Here is a 21966-nt window from a genome sequence, read left to right as displayed (position 1 = left end):
ATTTCATAAGTAGATCCTTACTGTGCCCAAAGGGCTATAAAACCGTGCAATATCATTACTAGGTCTGTATCCCAAAGAGATCATAAAAAGGGGGAAATGACCCACATGTACAAAAATATTTATAGCAGCTCTTTTTGTGGTGACAAATAACTGGAAATTGAGGGGATGTCCATCAGCTGGGGAATGGCTGAACAAGTTGTGGTATGTGAATGTAATGGAATACTATTGTGCTGTAAGAAATGATAAGCAGACAGATTTCAGAAGAACCTAGAAAGACTTCTATGGGCTGATGCTGAGTGAAGTGAGCAGAACCAAGAAAATGTTGTACACAGTAACAGCAACATTGTGCGATGACCAACTTTGATAGACTTAGCTCTTCTCAGCAATACAATGATCTAAGATAATTCCAAAAGACTCTTGACAGAAAATGCTATCCACATCCAGAGAAAGAACTATAGATCTGAATGCAGATCGAAGCATATGATTTTTCTCTTTTTTTGCTTTTTTTCCCATGGTTTTACCCTTTTGCTCTGATTCTTTTTTCACAACATGACTAATGTGGAAATATGATTATACATGTATAGCCTATTTCATATTACTTGACATCTTGGGGACAGGGGAGGAGAGGGAGAGGGGGAAAAATTGGAATTCAAAATCTTATAAAAATGAATGTTGAAAACTATCTTTATATGTAACTGGAAAAAACAAAATACTATTAAGTGGGGAAAAAGTATGTCCTTGCCATCCTTTTAAAGAGGAGAAATAAAGTAAGTGGACATGGGACTGAGGCAACTGGGGTTAGAATTTTCCCAAGTTCTGCATTGAGCCAACAAGGCTGGGCAACCTTTCTTAAGAGAGAATTCAGAGACACTTTGGTTACTTAATATTGTAAAACACTTTGAGGTCTCTGGAGTAAAGATTGTTGGGGCAAAGTCATCATTATTACCATCATTACCAATGAACCAATGTGTCCAGGACTAGGGGAAAATTTATTACAGGAATTAGAAGTGGAGGCAAAAGTGGAGGAAATATGATGAAAATACTCTTCATAAAGTATGCTTCCCATACCCATGTCTTTCTTTGCATGGGCCGTATACTAAAGCAATACCATTTTGTGCCTTCCAAATCTATTGCCACTCCAACTTTCTAGTCTAATCTCTAATTAATTCCTTCCATACATTCTGTAATCCTGCAGCATGAGCTTCTTCTGTACAGAGTGGCAGCAGTTACAGCCATCATGGGGACTGAAGGTCTTTACTCCAGGCTCTGAAGTTGCTCCAACTTCGAGGTGCAGAGTTGGAGGAGGTGGGGCCACAAAGAGCCCCTAGAGGTAAGGAGGAGGTCTACAGAATGGTCCACTTATATGAAGCCAGGACTGGTGGTACTCCCTATCTCTGTGTCTTTGCTTATGTTATTGAGATCTCCTCTGACTCTTTACTTACTGAATTCTTATTCATTCTTTAAAGAAGTATTCAAATACCCCCTTCTCTACAATGGCCTCCCTGAATCTTGGACCTTCCCTAGCATTTTCCTTTGCTTGTCCCTAATATAATATTGTGACTTAGCATCAACTGTCTTTGTGGTTTGCTACCAAACTGTAAACCTCATGAAGGACAGCCACATTTTATCTGAACTTTGTCTCTTGTGCATCACAATGATAATAGCTAACACTTACATAGTGCTTTAAAGTTGGCAACTTTATATATATTTTACTTGCTTCTCATAACAACCCTATGAGATAGGTGCTAGTACTATATATTTTACAGATGAGGAAATCAGGGTGGGAGAGGTTAAGCAGCTTGCCCACCAATAGTGTTTGGAGTAGGAGTTGAATTCAGGTCTTCCAGATTCCAAGACAAGTGCTGTATCCACTATGCTACCTGGCTGCCTATTCTCTGTACCCACTGGATGTTGAATAAGTTTTGGTCACTTCTCACTGCCTTATTTTCATAGTATTTACAATAGTATATAAAACTTACATTCAGTTAATGTTCTGCAGATAGCAGATGCTTGCTTAATACATGCTTGTTGAATAAATTCACTTTGGGGTAGCATGTGGCCTTTTTTTTTACATTTTATGCAGACCAAACTAGAATAACGGAGACAAAAATTACATTCTAATCCAGTGAAAATCATCTTTGCTTAGTTTTTAGCCATAGCAGGAAGGGATTTTATGAGGATTCTTCAGTTCTTTGCTTCATTCCCAAGGCAGATTAGTCTCACATTCTCATCTGGGCTGCAACTGAAGAGAGAAATGTAAAAGCTGGTGACTGAAAATCAAAGTGAAAACCCACTCATTCACCCCCTAATCTGTGATTCTAGTGCTAAAAATCACTTGTAGGTACTTTAAAAAAAAAAACCAACTTAATAGCCATCTAAGACAACAGCCCTAGATTCTTCTGATGTATGAACTAGTAGTGAGGGGAATTCTACAGATCAAAATTCATATTCTCCCCCCAAAAATAGACAAGAGGAAACCTTTGAAACCAAAGAAGGTCTAAGAATAGATGTCAGTAAGAGAACCAGAGCCACACAGACAGGAAGCCATGCTCAAGTTGCAGCTTTGTGCAGCATTTTTCCCCAGTAGTATTTCACATTCATCCTTCTAAAAAGATAGCTTTCAGAAGCTTGCCTTCCCTTCAACATCAATACATCCTGCCTTCACTCCTGGCTTTCCTGCAGTCATTCAGTAGCTGTATCACTTCAGAGCAATTGCTGTTGGGTTTTTCCCCCAGCAATGATCATTCCAATCTGATTCGAGTATGGAGAGCTAATTCCTGACAATAGTGATAATAATAATGGTAATAATAATAATAAACATTTTATGTCACTTCAAGGTCAATAAAGCAATTCACATACTATGTCTCATATCTTTAAAAAAAAACAGTGTCTTCCTCACACAGTTGTTGCAAGGTAATGAGATAACATACAAAGCACTTTTTCAAATTTTAAAGCCCTATGGGCTAGCTATTAATGGAGTATCTCCTTCATATTTTATTGGAAACCACCATAAGACAGAATCAGTATAGTATAAAGTGATAGCTTGTTGGGCTTGGATTGGGGAAACTTAGATGAAAAGCCCACCTGTAATATTTATTAGCTATGTAACCTCGGGCAAGTACCTTAACTTCATCATTTGTCAGATGAGTATGATACTAATAAGGCAGGTGAGTGGCAAAGAGGATAGAGCGCTGGGCTTGGAATCAGGAAGACTCATCTTCATGAGCTCAAACCCAGCCTCAGCCACTTACTAGTGTGACCCTGGGCAAGTCACTTAACTCTGTTTGCTTCAGTCCCTCATCTGTAAAATGAGCTGGAGAAGAAAATGACAGACTGCTCTGGTATCCTTGCCAAGAAAACCCCAAACAGGGTCACAAAAGTTAAGACATAACTGAAATGACTGAACAACAACAACGACATAATAATAATGGTATCCACCTCACATGGATGCTGTGGGAATCAAATGAGATAATACATATAAAAGCACCTGACAAATCTGAAATCACCATTTACATGTCAGCTGCTATTATTAGCTGTTCACACATAAGCATTTTTCACTTGTAATAATTTTTACATTTTCAGCTTAACTTTCTTTCTATACTTTCTTTGCCCTTGGATACCATTGACCCTGATATATGAAGTTTGTCTTTCCTTGTGAACATATAATCATAAAGTGCTTTATAAAGATTTGGATTTCTGGGGCAGCTAGGTGGCACAGTAGATAGAGCATCGGCCCTGAAGTTGGGAGCCTCAGACCAAACGCTAGACACTTACTAGCTGTGTGACCCTGGGTGAGTCACTTAACCCCAATTGCCAAAAAAAATTTAAAAAAATAAAAGATTTGGACTTCTGAGTTGCTGGAAAGAGTCTTCATAGATGTAAGTGAATTTAGAAATATCATCTAGAAGCCATGTCAGTTCAAAGGTTTATTTGTTTGAGGGGCTAGGGAGAATATGGTAGAAGATGAATAGGCATATTCCAAAGAAGTCCAGAGAACATAGAAAAGTGAGAGCAATCACTGGGGAAGGTTTGTGGGCACCAGAATGTCTGATGTAGTTGTTAGGTAAAATCTTAGAAGGTATTTGAGATGGATTAGGGAGGGCAATGGGCATCTTAGAGGATGGAATATGTGTTGAGCAAAAAGGATGGAGACAGAGAAACATGGAAGAAGACTAACAGCTAGTCAGAGATTATAGAGAAATGTAAATCAGAGTACCAAAAACCAGTCATATGACAGTATGGACACCCTTGGAACATGGAGAAAACCATCTCTAGGGAGGAGAAAAGATCAAATCATAGGAATATGGCTCTGTAAAAACCATTCCCTGGGAAATGGCCTGATACCTGCTTACCTAAAGCAAAACACTCGTGTTGGGAATTCAGCCAGACTAATATATGTTACGGTAAGTATATTCAAAATCCAGTTCTACACACAAATATATTTTAGCCTGCCTATTCACGGTGTGGCCAAGGCATCTGATCAGGACCCAGAGAAAATCTTCATGATGGGCTTTGGCAGGCCAGATAGCAGCTGGCTAAAGATCTAGCCAGAGCTCCAACTAGGAATGTTGGTGCACGATTAGCACGTCAACAACGTCCTCTATCACTGTGGGTTTTCTTAGGGGCCTTTTTGCTCATTGTTCATGAGTGAAACCTCTTCCTGAAGCCCATATATTTTTCAGGCCAAGAATCATGGCCATAATACACATGCCAGCCCATGTAGATAATTACAGATGCAAAGAGCAATTTGTCAGCCACCTGAGGTTCTTTTTCCCTCCATGTGGATGTACATAATCTGCTGTCAAATAGACCCGGGTTCCAAGCCCTCCTCTGATACTTAGAAACTGGACAGCCACAGACCTCTCTGAGCCTCGATTTCCTCATCTGTAAAATAGGGATAATAATACCCATTAAAGCCTACCTCCACGGGTTCTTGTGAGGACCAAATTAGATAATGTATGTAAAGAGCTTTATGAACTTTAGAAGGATGGATAAGTGCCAGTTTTTATTTTACTCCTAGAGTTACCCGTCAGAGTCGCCATTTGTAGAGGTAGTACGTTGTAACTCAGCTCCTTCAGAAACTACATGCTTCTCTAGTTCAAAATGAGTCATCCTTCCAAATCATTCTGCAGGTTAACTCAGTCGATCTGCAGCTGCAGGGGCTGACAAGCATTGGGCAATTCTGGCCAGCAGTGAGAATGAGAATGATTTATTCAACAAACTTGTTAAGTCTTTTGTATGTTTACCTTACTTATTAATGATTTCAATTTATAGAAACTGCAAGCTCTGTTGTAATCTCCCCGCAGGGGTACAGCAACTCAGTTAAAAAGATTTAATCAAATTCACAGAATTATAAAAGCAGTCAGCAGCATTGTAAAAATCAAGGTTTAAACAGGACTTTTTTAAAAAGAATTTGAAAATCATTCCTTGTGAATTATCCAGGGCCAAGCCAATTTTAAAAGGTAAGTACTAGAATCAGTCAATTAGCATTTATTAAGCACCCACTGCCCACTTAAATTCCCTCACATCATATTAGTTGTGTGAGTAAAAGAAAGTCACAATCTCTCTGAGCCTCAGTTTTCTCATCTGTAAAAAGTGGATATTTCTAGCATTACCTGCCTCACTGTATATTAAGGAAAAGACTTCTTCAACTCAAAATGCCACACAACTATTACATAGTGCTATCACTTTATTTTATTTAGGAGGCATAGCCCCTTTCCTTGTCAAGACTAACCCCTCTGTATGTATCCTTGATTTCAACCCCTCCTAACTTATCTCAAAGATTATAACCTTGATTATCCATTCTCACTTCAAAAATCTTTAACATCTCCTGACCTTTGGTTTTCTCCTTACTGCCTTTAAACATGCCCGTCTCCTCCATTCTTAAAAACAAACAAACAAAACACTTTTTTAACTCTTTCCATCCCCTCAAGCTATTGTCTGATACCTTTCCTTTCTCAAACAAACTAGAAAATGAAGCCATCTACACTTTTCACTTCTATTATTCACTCCTCAATCCTTTGAGATCTAACTTCTGACCTAATCACTCAATTGAAGCTGCTTTTGCCAAAGTTACTAACAGTCTCTTAACTGCCAGATTTGTTGGGCTTTTATGTCCACCCTCCTCTTTCTCAATCTATTTGCTAAATTTGACACTCTTTCTGCTGGGTACTTACTCTTTCTTGGGTTTGTTTGGTTTTTGGTTTTGGTTTTGGTTTTGTTTTTTTTTTTTTTACAGAACCATCTTTTGATTCTCCTCCTATTTGTCTGACTGCTCTTTTTCAGTCTTCTTTGTTAGCTCATCATTCATTTGATGTCCCCTAACTTCAGGTGCTCCCAAGGTTCTGTTCTAGGTCCTCTTCTCTTTTCCCTCTACATTGTCTCATGGTAGCCTCATCAGTTCCCATAGGTTTAACTATCATGTCTATGTGGATGAATCATTATCTCCATATCCAGCCCAGTCTCTTCCCTGAGCTTTATTGCATATCAATTGGACATTTCAGAATGGAAGCCTTAGAGACACTTCAAACTCAACATGTCCAAAACTGACTTCATCTTTCCCCCAAAGTCCAATCTATCTTCCAAACTAAGAGATTTTCCTTAACGATAGATCTGATCCTGTGACTCTCCTACAAAATCAACTAGTCAAGTCAATAAGAAAGTAAACAAGCACTTAATAAGTATTTACTATGTGCCAGGCACTGTCACTAGGAATACAAATATAATCACAGAGGCAATCCCTGTCCTCAATAAGTTTACATTCTAATGGAAAACAATAATACATAAAAGGGAGTTGAAAAGAAGGGGGAGGATGAAGATAACTGGCACAAGACCAAGAGAATCAAGTGGGCTTGGAGAGGAAGGAGAACATGACTAGACTTGGCATCTTCTTAAAATGGAGGTTCTGGGAGGAATGGGCCAATCAAAGGAAACACTTGAGGCACAGGGGTGGGGTGAGCTTCCAGGAAGAAGGGGTTTCTGGGGCTTTGTAGAGAAAGACCCAGGGTAATATAAGTTGAGAAGATCATTTGGTGAAGATGGCCATGAACTCTGGGTAGCACGCTTCTGAGCATCTTACTTTATTCTTCTGTTTCTCTCCATCATAATTCTTGAGACAGACTGATTCTAGGACAAGTAGGGTTAATGATAATGGTAACCAGTAGAGTGAGCACTTAGTTAGCCTTGATGAATTCAAGTCATCTGGTCCAGAAGAACTTTAACCTTGGGTACCAAAAGAACTGGCTGTTGCTGAGCCAGTCACTAATATGTATGTGGAAAATCATGGAAAATCATGGAAAATGGGAAGAAGATTGGGGAAGAGCAAACACTGTCTCAATTTTCAAAAGAAGAAAATAGTCTACAAACTACAAGCCAATGAACTTTAATTCCTGGAGAAATTCTGTTTATTGGTGTTTAAAAGAAGGACCCACTAGATTCTCTTAGTTCATGGGTTGATTCCCATGGAGCATGGCAGCTAAGATCTTGGCTACGATGTTGACCTTTTCAAAAAGCACTTTCATTTGAAAATTTTGGTAAATATTGTCAGTAGTATTGATTTTATTTACTACTGAAGTGATGCCTTGGTTTTTGTCCATTATAACTTGGCCAGTCACCTGACTGAATTATAGTTGATGATCTCAAATATTCAGATGAGCTATGTGTCCAAGTTGATAAAAACTGAAGTTTCACTTTGACCTTGAGGAAGCAGAGCTCAAAAGATCATTTCTGTCCTAAAATTTTCCTAAGTCAGCTCCTAGCCAAACAAAGTGACCTATGGGTTAACATTTAGCTCTTTTAAAAGAACCAATTTATATTCTTCAAAAGAATCATCAGAAAATATCTTAAAAGGATTCAACATCATCTGGATCATTAACCTAATCCAGTGGCTCCCTATTATCTCTAGGATAAAACAGAAACTTTTCTTTTTTAGCCTGAAAACAGCTCTTTACAACCAAATCCACATGTATTTCTATCCTCAGATATGATTCCCCATTCCTCTCTCTTTAATCCAGTCTTTTCCTCACACTAGATCCTACAGCTCCTTTCTCCATGCTTTAGCACTGACTAGGTTCCATGCCTAGAATGCATACTTCCCCATCTCTGCTTCAAGTCCCTCTCTTCCTTTAAGATAAAGCTTGAGAACTATATTCTACATGAAGCCTTTCCTGATTCAAATGCTAGTACCCTCCTTCCCAAACTACTCTGTATGTATTTGTATTTGTGCCTATTTTCTTGACAATTATACTGCATAGATGTATGTGTGTGTATTTGTTGTCTCCTCCATTAGAATGAAACTTCTTGCTAACAAAGATTATTTCATTTATTGTATCCATAGTCCCAGCACCTAGCAATTAGTAAGCAATTAATAAATGCTTACTGACTGATCAAATGAAAGGGAAGCCATGCAAGGTTTTTATGAGCAGAAAAGGGACATCATCAGTAGACATACTATGAAAATTACAAAAGCAGCAGTATGAAGGCTTGATTGTAGAGACTAGAGACAAAACAACCAGTTAAGAAACCATTAAAATTATAATAGTTATCACTAATATAGGGCTTTGCAAGCACTTTACCTATATTATCTCACTTGATTTTCACAAGAACCCTGTGAGATAGGCACTGTAATTATCCCCATTTTACAGACGAGGAAACAGAGGCCAAAAGCACTTAAGTGACTTGACCAGGGTCACATCAATAGTGTCTGAAGAAGGATTTGAACTCAGGTCTTACCACCTAGCTGCCATTATAACACTCTGGGCAAAAGATGATGAGGGCCAGGATTAAGGTGGTTGAAGTGGAAGTGGAAAGTGGGGATTAGATGCTTTTATCCTAACTTGTCTCTACTTTCTCCTCCAATCTCAAGTCCATAGTGCAGAAGCTTCTGCCCTGAGCCTCCAGGCCTAAATATAAAATCTTCTGTTTGGCGTTCAAAGCCCTTCCTAACCCACCACCATTACTACTTTTCCTTTCTAGTCTTCTTCTTTTTTTGGGGGGGGGAGCCGTGTTGGGCAATGGGGGTTAAGTGATTTGCCCAGGGTCACATAGCTAGTAAGTGTTATGTGTCTGAGGCCAGATTTGAACTCAGGTCCTCCTGAATCCAGGGCCAGTGCTCTATACACTGCGCCACCAAGCTGCCCCCCCTTTTTAGTCTTCTTACACCTTACATGCCCTCTCATACTCTGTGAGCTTCTGGTGGTTATTTCCAATTTATGCCGTGTATAGCTTGCTTGTACGTAGTTTTTTGCATGTCTTCCCCATTGTATTGTGAGCTTTGTAAGAACAGGGCCTATCTTTTACCTTTCTTTGTATTCTGAGCACTTAGCCCAGTGCCCAGCACACAGTAGGTGTTTAACTCTTATTGGCTGCCTGACTAATTTAACAATGTAGCAGATTTAAGCAGTTTCAGGCTTGCATCCTGCTACTCCCTTCTCAAAAAATATATGCAGAAGTGGATAGAGCACCAGCCCTGGAGTCAGGAGGACCTCAGTTCAAGTCCAGCCTCAGATACTTACTAGCTAGCTGTGTGACCCTAGGCAAGTCACTTAATTCCCATTGCCTCTAACATACATACATATATATGTGCAGAATCTAGAAGAGGACAGAAGGAATTTCAGAGGAAAACATAGACAAGCATGTTGGCTTTGGGAAAAAATGTTTTTAATTTATTACATACTTTTAAAAAATTGCATGTAATATTCATGGTTTCACATATAATCCTCTTTATCTGTTCTATTTTTCATATGGAAATGTTATTTTTTATGTTCATTATATTAAAAAAATTTTAATTAAAAAATATATCCAGAGGTAAAACTGTGAAGTACATAGCCCTAGGAAAGGAGAGAGAGACACATGGTGGGCTGGAGAGTTGGCCAAAATACTGCTAGGGTATGGCAGTGAAGTAGAGAGTGCTCTGGACACACCCAGCCTTCTAGAGAGAGGAAGGGGGAATTTTGGACTATACCAACTTCCTAGAGACAGTTTCATGGGGAGAACTGGCAGGACCACCTGCCCTCCACTGCTACCGTGAGCTAGAAAAACTGTGCAGATCATATATGTGAGGACTTCCCTTTCAGCCACAAGTGGCTTCTCCTCATGAGGAAGTCCAAACAAGAAGTCTATCCTGACTGCTAAAAAAAATTACCCTGATTATCTTGGTTAACCATGTAATAAAAACACCTGTGCCTATTTTTAAAATATCAATTTTTTTAAAAAAAATTTTTAGAAACTCGTGAAGTACTACACTGGTGCCCCACCATGATGGGGAGGTAGCTGGTGGCAGAGTACACAGAGTATTGGGCCTGGAATCAGGAAAACCTGAGTTCAAATTCAGTCTTAGGTACTTCCCAGCTGTGTAACTCTGGGAAAGTCACTTAACCTGTTTACCTCAGTTTCCTCAAGTATAAAATTAACACTCACCTGCCAAGGGGGTCGTGAGGATCAAATGAGTTAATATTTGAAAAATGCCTTTAATCCCAGTGCTCGTGCATAGCAGGTGTTATATAATTGATTATTCCCTTCCCCTACCTCTTCCCTGAGTTCTCAATCACGTGTCAGAAGAGTGTGAGCTACTGACAAGGGGAATCCTCAAGGGCAGCTCAAGAGACCATCTCACAACCATGCACATCTACTACCCCAGGACCAGACTAGCAGCATTTACAGACATGTGGTAGATGAGTGATGAACATTTTGTCAATGGCAGCTGTCAAAGGCCTTTTTACAAGTTGCATTCTCTGTTGGTGGGGGGGCATACCCAAATTACAGATCTTTGAGGTATCAAAAGTTATATTTCTAATTTCTTTGTTTTATTTTACTAATTTTTTTCTGTTTGTTTCATGGTTTGCAACACAGGGAGAATCAACCAGATGAAGGCTACCTAATTCCAAGATTATAAGACACAGACACACAGACAGCCTACTGAATTTACCTATCAAGATATGGATGGTCACAGATACTGAGCTTAGCTCAGAATTGAACAGAAGGCAGAGAGTGAATTGAGCCACATTTGTGAAATTTTGTTATATTTTCAATTATTCCTGACACAAAGGCCTGTCTTTTTATACCAATATTCTTTTAATCTCTATATGACTGTGAATTGTAGAATACTGAAAGCCCAAAAGAAACTTGGAAAAAATAACAATCATACACAATACAAAAAGCAATTCAGAGATTCAAGGATAGTATAAAGGGGCTGCACAGCATTATCAATAATGATTTGTATGCAAGAAGTAGCACAAAAGATTATCACTGAGGAAGCTTATCAGAAGCTAAGGTGGTCTGGTCAGGTTATGAGCATGAATAATAACAAATGGACAGACTGAGTGCTTCACTGACATCGTTGGAATGGCAAAAAGACCTAGAGAAATGTTTCTTTATGTTGGATGAATACAAACGGATGCAAACAAGAATAGGATAGGCTGAGAAGATATGCGGAGGGGTTGCAACATGCATTATTTGAGGGGCAGTGCTCATATTCAGTAGGTACAAATGTAAAATTAGGTATAAGAGAGGAGAGCAAAAAAAGTGTTGGAAAATGTAGTTCAGTATTAAGAAATGTGAGAGGGCAAAAACTTTTTAGACTAACCACAACCATTCAGATGAAAGCAACCCAATCATAAACATTCGTGGCATTGAATTGAATTAAATCCGTACACAGAGCACCAAAATAATAAAGAATGCTATTGTTTAGACCATGACACAGGTGGATGCATAGGTAACCTGTTGATTTAATCCATCAGATAAATAAATCTTGGACAAGAACTAAAGATGGAGTGCTAAGCAGGGGCCAGGGGTAAGGGGAAGAGAGCAGCTCAAGTGCATTTGGAAATTTGCACAGTAATTTTGATGATTCCAAGCTACCAAGGGCCAGGGGGGGAAAAAAAAACGTCTTTTTAAGACCCATAGTCCTCCATCGAAACACCATCACGACCATAAGAGAATCAAAATTGTAGGTATCACAAAGGACAATAGATGCACACGTGGAAGGCATAGGTAAACTGCAGCATATTACTGACAATGACTTGAGTAGAAGAAGTGGAACAAAAGCTATCCTCCAGGAAATGTATGATTGGAAAAGGAGGTGGACCAATCACTCAACTAGAATAAATAACAACAGATTGGACAACCCAAGTGCTACAATAGTAGCAACACGATGTCAAAACACTGAGTGGAAGGCTTCCAGCAAATTAGAGAAGTACTATATGAAAGAGTTAGGGAGGACACAGAGAAGAATCATATAGGATGAGACAATGTGGATGGGTTATATAGTCTATAACACTGGAGGAAGTACCTATATGGTGGTATCATAAATGCATTAAAGTGTAAAAACATAACATACTTTAAATACTGTATGATTTAACTCCCTCTGCCCCATTTTCCATCATTCTGCCAACGTTTCTTCAGAAGCAGAAGGGGGCTACACAAGATTTAGGGTCATTCTGTATCTTCCTTTATTGCATGAATCATCATGGTCAAAGCATTGTTTGTTTAATAGACTAAATATCTCCTGGTAATGAGCCTTATCTTACTGGTTCTCAGGCACTGTTCTTGAAGCCTTTCCAGACAGGTAAAAATCTTCAGAGTTGGCACTCCTTTGGCAGAGTTTTTGAGAACCCAGATATGTACCTATCATAATTAGGCAGCAGAGCAGGACTGGACTTTTATGGAACAGTGTCTATCCAAGTTCTTCAACAATTTTGTTTCAAAACTGGATTTTCCACACTAATAACCTGAACGAGGAAGATACAGATTTCAAACATACCTTTTCCATTATTTTACTCTTTGTTCTCATTAGGAAAAAAAAATAAGTCAAAGATATTTGTAGCATTCATAGATCATTCCTCAGTCTTTGATTCCATCAAGTACAGTCTATGGATCAAGCAGTATGATCTCCATTTAATTCAGCAAACATTTATTAAGTGCCTACTATATGCCAGGCATTGTGCTAGGTGCTGGGGATACAAAGACAAAACAAAACAGTCCTTGTCCTCAGAGAGTTAATAACCTACAAAGGATATTTAGCAAAGAACCAGATTGGGTAGTAAGAGATACAAAGAGGTGAGGGAAAGGAAATAGTGAAAAATAATTTCAAGATTTTTCACCCAGACAACTGGGAATGTGGTAGTTCCATCAACAAAAAGAAAGGCTACAGAGTCTAGGCTACCAATGATTCTTTGGTGCTGTTATCCACATAAAAATTAAGGTGAGCAGGAATCTCAGTACAAAATTCTGTCAAATAAATGTGTCTCAGTGCATTTCCTTTTAATTTATAATAATTTCCAAAACTAATGGTCTTTTCTCAGTCCTAATTCTTCACCTCTTTGCTGACTAGCCTTTCCAGAAACAATCTGATTAACCTCCTATCTGTCTGACATCTCCTTCTCGGTCACTTTTGCTGGTGGCTTAACATCAATATCACAACCCTAACTTTGGATGTTCCTCAAAGTTCTGTCCTGGTCCATCTCTTCTTCTCCCTCTATACTTCCTCCCACCCTCCATCCCTCCTCCTCCTCCTCCTCCTCCTCCTCCTGCTCTCCTCCTCCTCCTCCTCCTTCTCCTCCTCCTCCTCCTCCTCCTTCTTCTTCTTCTTCTTCTTCTTCTTCTTCTTCTTTTTCTTCTTCTTCTTCTTTTTCTTCTTCTTTTTCTTCTTCTTCTTCTTCTTCTTCTTCTTTTTCTTCTTCTTCTTCTTCTTCTTCTTCTTCTTCTTCTTCTTCTTCTTCTTCTTCTCTTTCTCCGTCTCTCTGTCTCTATCTCTGTCTCTGTCTCTCTCTCTTTCCCTCTCTTTCCCTCTCTTTCCCTCTCTCTCTCTCTCTCTCTCTCTCATCAGTACACATAGGTTTAACTATCATCCCTCAGATGATCTGTAGATCTATGAATCCAGCCCCACTCTCTCCTCAAGCTACAGTTACATCTTTTTAAGTGGACACTGGATATTTTGAACTGGATGTTCCAGACCTATCTTAAACTCAATATGTCTGAAACCAAAATCATCTTTCCCCCTAAACCTTCCCCTCTTCCAAACTCTCTAATTTCTGTTAAAAATGCTACCATTCTTCCAGTGTCTCCGATTCCTCATTCTCACTCCATAATCCATTGCCAACTTTTGTCATTTCTGATTTCACTACGTCTCTTGCATCCTGCCCCTTTTGTTCATTTACCCAGCTACCCCCTCCACTCAGTCCCTCATCATCTCTTGCCTAAATTACTCCAACAGCCTCCTACATTGGTCTCCCTGTCTACTCTCTCTCTCCTCCACTTCAGTCCATCCTACATAGTGTCAGTTATTTTCCTTAAGGACAGACCTAACCATGTCATCACTCTACTTAATCAGCTCCACTAGTTTCCTTTTGCCTCTAGGATAAAAGAAAAATTCCTGTTTGTTTTTTTAAAGTCCTACACAGCCCAGCCCCATTTCCAGCCTCATTGGATATTTGGATAATGCTATTTGCCAGGCCCAAAAGATGTCGTGAAGCAGAGTAGTATTTGTTGCTGTTCAGGCATGTTCGACTCCTTATGACCCTGTGGACCCTGCTGTCCACGGGTTTTTCTCAGTAAAGTTACTGGAGGGCTTGCCACTTCCTTCTCCAGTAGATTAAGGCAAATAAAGGTTAAGTGACTTGCCCACGGTCACACAACTAGTCAGTGTCTGAGGTCACCATTGAATTCAGGTCTTCCTGACTCCAGGCCCAGTCATCTATCCACTGCACCACCTAGCTGCCCCGGCCTAGCTCAGTGAAAGGCTGAATTATCTGACTAGGGTCATAGAACTTGTACGTGTCACAGGCAGTACTTAAGTCCCAGTCTCTCAAAGCATTATGTAAATTTCAATAATTATTGTTATTGTTAATGATAATAAAAATAATAAAGATAATGAATCCAAACATTCCACAAGGGCCATACATAGTCTTTTAGGGAAAAGAAAAGTAAACTATCATAACATAATTAATAAGTCATTGGAATAAGTCATCATCTTTTCATTTAGGATATCAAATTGCTTACTGTATCAGAGAAGGGGGAGGGAAGAGAAGGAGAAAGAGAATTTGGAACTCAACTGCTTTTAAATTAAAATTTTTTACATGTAATTGAGGAAAAAACAAACATTTGAATTTTTTTTAAAAAAGAAACTTTAGTCACTAGAAAAAAAAAGTGATTTCATTTAGGAGGGTGTTCAATTCATTTCAGAATGACTTATTTCTCTCCATAGGGGATAAGCCTTACCAAACCCATTTCTTCACCAGCAAGTAAAAATACTCTATAGAAGTATAAAATATTAATAACCCCAAAAGGGATCAGAGTTACTCAAGGACCATTTATCAAATAAATGGCAGCAGGAAGATTCTGCGCCAACCAACGGCAGGAGAGATCATGCCGGAGGCGGGTCAACATGTTGAAGGAGATCAGAAAATAGAGAAGATAATCCATTTCATTCTCATTTGCAGTCTTGCATCTTAGCTTCCAAAGAGGAGGTCACTGTTTCAAAAGGCCAATTCTCAATAAAATAATGCCAAAGACAAGCCAGCTCTGCATTGCCTTCCTCCATGTTTGCATGGAATTCTTTCCTCATGATACTAGAGTAGGGGAAAGATGTAGAAAATGAAAGGGGGGGGTAGGTAGGTGGCACAGTGGATAGAGCACCAGCCCTGGATTCAGGAGTTCAAATCCAGCCTCAGACATCAACACTTACTAGCTGTGTGACCCTGGGCAAGACCCAACCCCATTGCCTAGCCAAAAAAAAAAAAAACACGAAAAGAAAGGAAGAAATTGGGGGAAGGGAGGGAAGACAGAACAATTGGAAAACAAGAAAGGTGTCGGGAGATGGTGGGGGAAGCATGTGAATTTATAATTTATTTTTTTAAATTACCACTTAAAACCTAAAGGTTCCAAATAAAAGGTAAAAACAATATCACAAAAAAAGTAATTACTTTATTATTAAAGCTAAATAGACACATGCTGCCCTAATTCTTAAAAGTGACAAGAATTTTTAAAAATGTATTATCCCACTGAACTTCAAGGAATATGGAAAATAAAGTTAGAGTTCCCATGCACCAAGTCAGAAGAAAGGTGAAACCCAAGACTTCTAATTTCTTGTCTAGCATTCTAGCTTCTGAACCATAGAGTGTTAGAGCTGAGAGGGTTTGAGAGATTATCTGGTCAAACCTTACAGATGAGAAAACTGAGGCCCAAATACACAAGGTAACTTACCCAAATAACATGGACCATTAGTGGTGAAAACTACTAGACTCAAATGGAGCCAAATCCCAATAGACTACTACCACTCACATATAAAATGAGAATTAACCTTATTTACTATGAGAATTAATAGTGTGAGATAACCAAGTTAAAGATATTAGACATGTCTAGATTGAGACAGAATAATATGTATTGAAATAAAAATAACAATATAACAAAAGTTTATTTACAGAAATTTACAGAATTTAATTTACCAAAGTTAATGTAGTGCTAAACCAATCAAACTACCAAGTGGATATTATACAGAGCCAGACAAAATAATAAGAAATTTCACATGAAGGAACGAAAGATCTGAAACATCAAGACAAAAAGCATCTAAGGTAAAAATGAAGAGGGGAGATGCAAAATAAAGCAGCAATCGCAAAAAGCTATTTAGTCCTGCTTAAAAAAATTAAAAAGATCAATGGCTCAAATTAGATAAGAAAGAATAAAAAATAAATAAACTTAATAACCTAGTGTTTGATAAACTGAAAGCATAATTTACATAGGAAAGAACTCCCTATTTAAAGGAAATTGCTGGGAAAATGGGAAAAGTTTGGCAGAAATAAGGCTAAAACCAACATCTTACACCACATTCCACAATAAATTCAACATGGAGATGTGATCTGAATATTAAAGAACATACCATGAAAAAAAGTTAGAGGAGAAGTAGATCCTATGCATTTCACAACAATAGGTAGGTGATAAGTTCTTAAATAAGGAATAAAAGGGCAAAATTTTTGATTACATGAAATTGAAAAGCCTTTAGACAAACAAAATAAACATATCTAGGTAAGAAGAGAGGTACATAGGGGAAAAATTTATATCAAATAACTCTGATAAGGCTTTGATATATAAATAACTAACAGAAATATATAAAACCAAAAACCATTACCCAAGGGAGAAGTGATCAAAGAATGTAAGCAAACATTCTGAAAAGAATTGCGAACTGTTAACAACCATTTGAGAGAATGCCCCAAATCACTCACAAGAAAAGAGCTAATCAAAACAACCCTGAGGTTTTACCTCACACCCAGAAAAGTGCAAAGAAGAAGTAAAGATGGAAATAGTCAATGTTAGGGGGGTTGTGGAAAGATAAGTACACTAATGTATTGTTGGTGGAGCTGGGCATGATGGCCATTCTGGAAAATAATTTACCATTATACAAACAAAATTGGAATAAATTTTCCTTCCTTACTCTTTAGCCCAGAGAATCCATTGCTAGACAGGTATATGCCCAAAGAGGTTAATGGTAAAAAGAAAAGCTCCATAGGCACCAAAATATTTACAGCAGCATTCTTTGTGGTAGCAAAGAACCAAAAACACGGTAGAAATCCACCTATTAGGAAAAAGATAAGTTGTATTATATTACTATCATGGACTATTACTGTGAGAATTACATGAACTAATTAAAAGTGCAACCACCACAAAACAGAAAAACTGAATCTTGCAAAATTATGAAGACCAAGGTTGGCCTTAAGGAAGTGATCCAATGGAACACTTTCTCCTACTTCTTCGTAGAAGTAGGGTGCCTTGAGTATAGAACAACGTGGATCACTATGTAGAATATCAGATTCTTTCAATGTACTGATTCACTTTGCTAATTTTTTTTCCTATTCCTCCTATTTAAAAAAATTGTTGTTAGAAAGGATGTTTCTCTGGAAAGGCATAGGAAAACAAATAAGAGAGGAAATGTAGATGATGTAAAAATAAAATATAGTAAAAATCTGTGTTAAGATAATAATAATAATGAAAAAGATAATAATAAGTGCTGATATATTTTCACTTCAAAAGGCTTTCTAACCCGTCAATTTGTGTGTCATCCTTCAGGCATCATGTCATGAAAGGGTAATCTAGAGCAGAGATCCCAAACAAGTGTATCTTGGCCTCAAAACTGGTTAAGCTCCCACCAAAACCTGTAACTACATGCTTTGCCCTTTGTCCAGAAGGCTTTTGAAATATCACAGAAGCGGGGCAGCTAGGTGGTGCAGTGGATACAGCACTGGCCCTGGAGTCAGGAGGCTCTGAGTTCAAATTCAGCCTCAGACACTTACTAGCAGTGTGACCCTGGACAAGTCACAGAATTGCCTGGAAAAAAAAAGGAAAAAAGAAAGAAATATCACAGAAGGAAGGTGAAGCCTATAGCTCACCTTAGACTAGGAGGAAGAAAATGTGCCTCGAGGCTGCTGGCATCCCCCTCTGCTTGTCTTTCTCCTTCAAGGTGGAAATGGCAGTGGTAGCCATTCCCTGAGCACTGGCTTTTGGACAGGATTTCTTTCTAACCTCTCCTTTACTCTCATAGTTTTCCTTAACACTTATCTCTTCTCCACAATGGCTGATCCAGGGCTTTGGGTGAAAGTAGAGTAGCCTCTCACCATCAAAAGCTGGTAATGCAGGTTTTAGATCAATCATTCTCCATATTCAGTTCAAAGATTACTGTTTTTAATATACTAGCTTTGTTTTAATTAACTAATTAATGTTTTTACATTAATTATTTGGTAACAACTAAAAGTGTGAAACAGTATACAGGTGGTTAGGTGTTTTGGGTTTTTTTTGGCCCCAGTGACCTACAAAATAAGCAAAAATGCAAAATAGATCTGTCAGTTGATAAACATTTATTAAGGACCTAATTTGTGGTAGGCACTGACCTAAGTGCTAGGGATACAAAAAAAAAGTCTTCTCTATTCCCCCATAGGAGCTTAGAATCTAATGGGGAATGCAACATGCAAAAAGCCACTGTGCTGTATGTATAAACAAGGTGGATCCTGGGTAAATTGGAGATAATCAACAGAGGGAAGGCACTGTAATCAAAGGGAGTCATGAAGGCTTCCTGAAAGAAGGTGGGATTTTAGCTGGGACTTGAAGGAAATCAGAGACTACAAAGATAGAAGGCTGAGGTTACAAAGGGCTTTACGGTTACCCCTCCACATCTCGACTTTCCCCATCGTGGTTTCGATATATATATATCACAGGTTGGCATAAGGAATTAAATGGGAACTTGAGGGGTTTGTGGAAGCCATACACAACACGTGAAGGCCAGCAGATGACACAGAAAAAGTGTAGAAAATCAGAAATGTATAAAATATAGGTATAATATTGTATAATAGCAACATATTCTATCTTTTTATACCATAATAATTCAGACTTCGTCTCTGTTAGGAAGGGAGGACCAAAAATATCCACCATACCCCCCCAAGCCCAGCAATAAGGAAGGGACAACTGTAAATGCTAAATAGAAGATTTGAATTCAGTACTAGAGGTGATAAAGAACCACTGGTGCTTGCTCATGGGAAGGAAGATATATTAATGAACTTGAGATACATCTAAATATTGAAGTACTCTTGGTGTGAGGTTTGTTTTTTTTAATAATCCTTGGATGAATAATCCACTAGAGGAACTGAGCCTCACCCACACTGGCATTTTCATAGGATCATAGCAACATAACAAGGGTGGAGACAAAAAACTTCTCAAGTGGTGCTAGGAAGTTATAGCAGTATGATAAAGATAATATATGATTTTAAAAACATATTATTTTGTTTTGCATCTTGGACTTTTGTTGTTCAGTTGTGTCTGACTCTTCTTGACCCCTTTTGGGGTTTCTTAGTAAAGACATTGTGTGCTTTGCCATGTTCTTCTCCAGATCATTTTACAGACCAGGAACTGAGGCAAACAAAGTTAAGTGATTTGCCCAGGGTCACACAGCTAGTAAGTGTCTGAGGCTGGATCTGAAAGAAGGTGAGTCTTTCTGATTCCAGGCCTGGCCCTCTATGCACTTCACCACTTAGCTGCTCTGGGTGATGTTTTGCATCACCACCACATAAATTTATGTGTTGTCCCTTAGAACTACTGTCATGACAATGCAGTCATGAGCATTTAAGAGGCTGATAAAAACAAGTCAATCAATGATCTGAATGAACAGAGGCAGCTGACTCAATTTACTCCCATGTCAAATAATCTCTTTGTTAAAAAATCATCACCTTTTTTTGCTGTGATATCACCAGTGATTGCTCCCTAGCCTTTGTTCTGTTTCTGAAGAAAGTGGTCACTAGATACAGGCCTGAGACGTCTGGGTGAGTTGATAAGCCTTTGTCCTCTTTCATGTCTTGATTCTGATACATATTTTTCAACTTTTTTTGAGGCTATTCTTGACGCCCGTCCAAGCATTAAAGCAATAAATATCACTGCCTTGTCACCTAGCTCCCACCCTGTCTCACTTTGTCAACTTTTATTTAGATTTCTTATGTCAAGTGTTGAAATCCCCAAAGCATTTATTAAAGATTCAGAAGGGTACAGCAACATAACAAGAGCGGGGATGAAAAACTTCTCTCATGGCATTGGAAAGCAAAAGCAATGTGATGAGGATAACACATGGTTTTTTAAAATTATTATTATTTTTTTTAATTTTGCAGCAGGTAACCAGGAGTTAGTTTTAATTGCATAATCTGATGGCCTTTTCTCACCTTTCATCTTCTTTGATCATCCCATGGCTTTTCACGCTGCTGGACCTCCCAAACCTTTGAACACTTCCTTTTCCCTTGTCTTTCATGACACCATGCTTGCTTAGTTCTCCTACTTCTCTGATCACCCCTTCTCAATCTTTTTCACCACAGAGACAGTGAAAAATACGTTGGAATTTTGCAAAACACCTTTGCCAGGCATTCAGAGCCCTTCAAACTCTAGCTCCAGCTGATGTCAGGAAGATCTAAGTTCAAATCTGTCTTCAGACCCTTAAAAGCCAGACACAGTGTGACCCTGACCAAATCATTACTTCTGCTTGACTCAGTTTCGTCATCTGTAAAATGAAGATAATGGCACCCACTTTGCAGGATTACTATGAGAATCAAATGAGATAATAGTTGTAAAGCACTTAGGAACACAGTAAGTGTTACATAAATGTTAGCTGTTACTTTAGCTATTATATTTCTCTTCTTTATGCACTTTATGTTCTGAAAACTTGGATCACTAGCTGTTCTCTGAACCTGATATGCTATCTCTAACTTCAGCGCATTTGCCGATATCACCTGGCATGCTGGAATGCACTCCCTCCTATCTATGTTCCAGAATCTTTATCTTCCTTCAAGGCTAGGTTCAGGGGTTCCATGAAACCTTCTCTGATCCTCCCAACCCAAAATGTTTTCTCCCTCCTCAAATATTCATGGAGGACTTTATCTAGATCTCTCCTTTGCCCCTCATTGGTCCCTTCCTTGTACTCTGCCCTTTTTTAAAAAATCATATTTTTTTAATTAGCAAAAATCCACTTTCTCACCCTCTCACCACAACTCCTCCTCCAATTTAGAACAAAAGAAAAATAAATCCATGCTACAAACATGTATAGTCAAGCAAAACAGATTCCTACCATGAAACAAACCTCCCTTCACTCTGAGTCTTTCACCTCTCTACCAAAATGTGGGTAACGTTTCATCATTAGTCCTGAGGATTTGTGGCTGTTCATTATGCTGATCAAAGTCCCCAATTCTTTAAAAATTGTTTGTCTTGACCATATTATTGTCATTATGTAAATTGTTCTCCTGGTCTGTTCACCTCATTTGACATCAGTTTATGTAAATTTTTCCAGGTTTCCCTGAAACTATCCCCATCATCATTTCTTATGGTACAATTGTATTCCATCACATTTATATATTATTATTTGTTCAGACATTTATGAGTACCCCCTCCAGTTCCCATTCTTTGCCACCACAAAAGAGCAACAAATATTTCTGTACATCTTTAGTTTGTTTTGGT

At 38.5% G+C, this 21966-nt stretch overlaps 1 long non-coding RNA gene across 1 annotated transcript in view; it reads right to left on the bottom strand.

Annotated features, from left to right (window-relative positions):
* Window positions 1-1678: 1678 nt before the first annotated feature.
* The window catches only part of LOC144456919 (uncharacterized), a 58321-nt gene continuing 38033 nt past the window's right edge, over window positions 1679-21966 (bottom strand). Inside the window, exon 3 of the long non-coding RNA XR_013486142.1 lies at window positions 1679-2242. This is a non-coding gene — a long non-coding RNA (uncharacterized LOC144456919). The remainder of the gene's footprint in view (window positions 2243-21966) is intronic.

Source organism: Phascolarctos cinereus, unplaced genomic scaffold (genome assembly GCF_003287225.1).
Source record: "Phascolarctos cinereus isolate Bilbo 61053 unplaced genomic scaffold, phaCin_HiC Scaffold_4;HRSCAF=312, whole genome shotgun sequence".
NCBI lineage: Eukaryota > Metazoa > Chordata > Mammalia > Diprotodontia > Phascolarctidae > Phascolarctos > Phascolarctos cinereus.
This window is presented reverse-complemented; position numbering and strand designations above follow the sequence as displayed.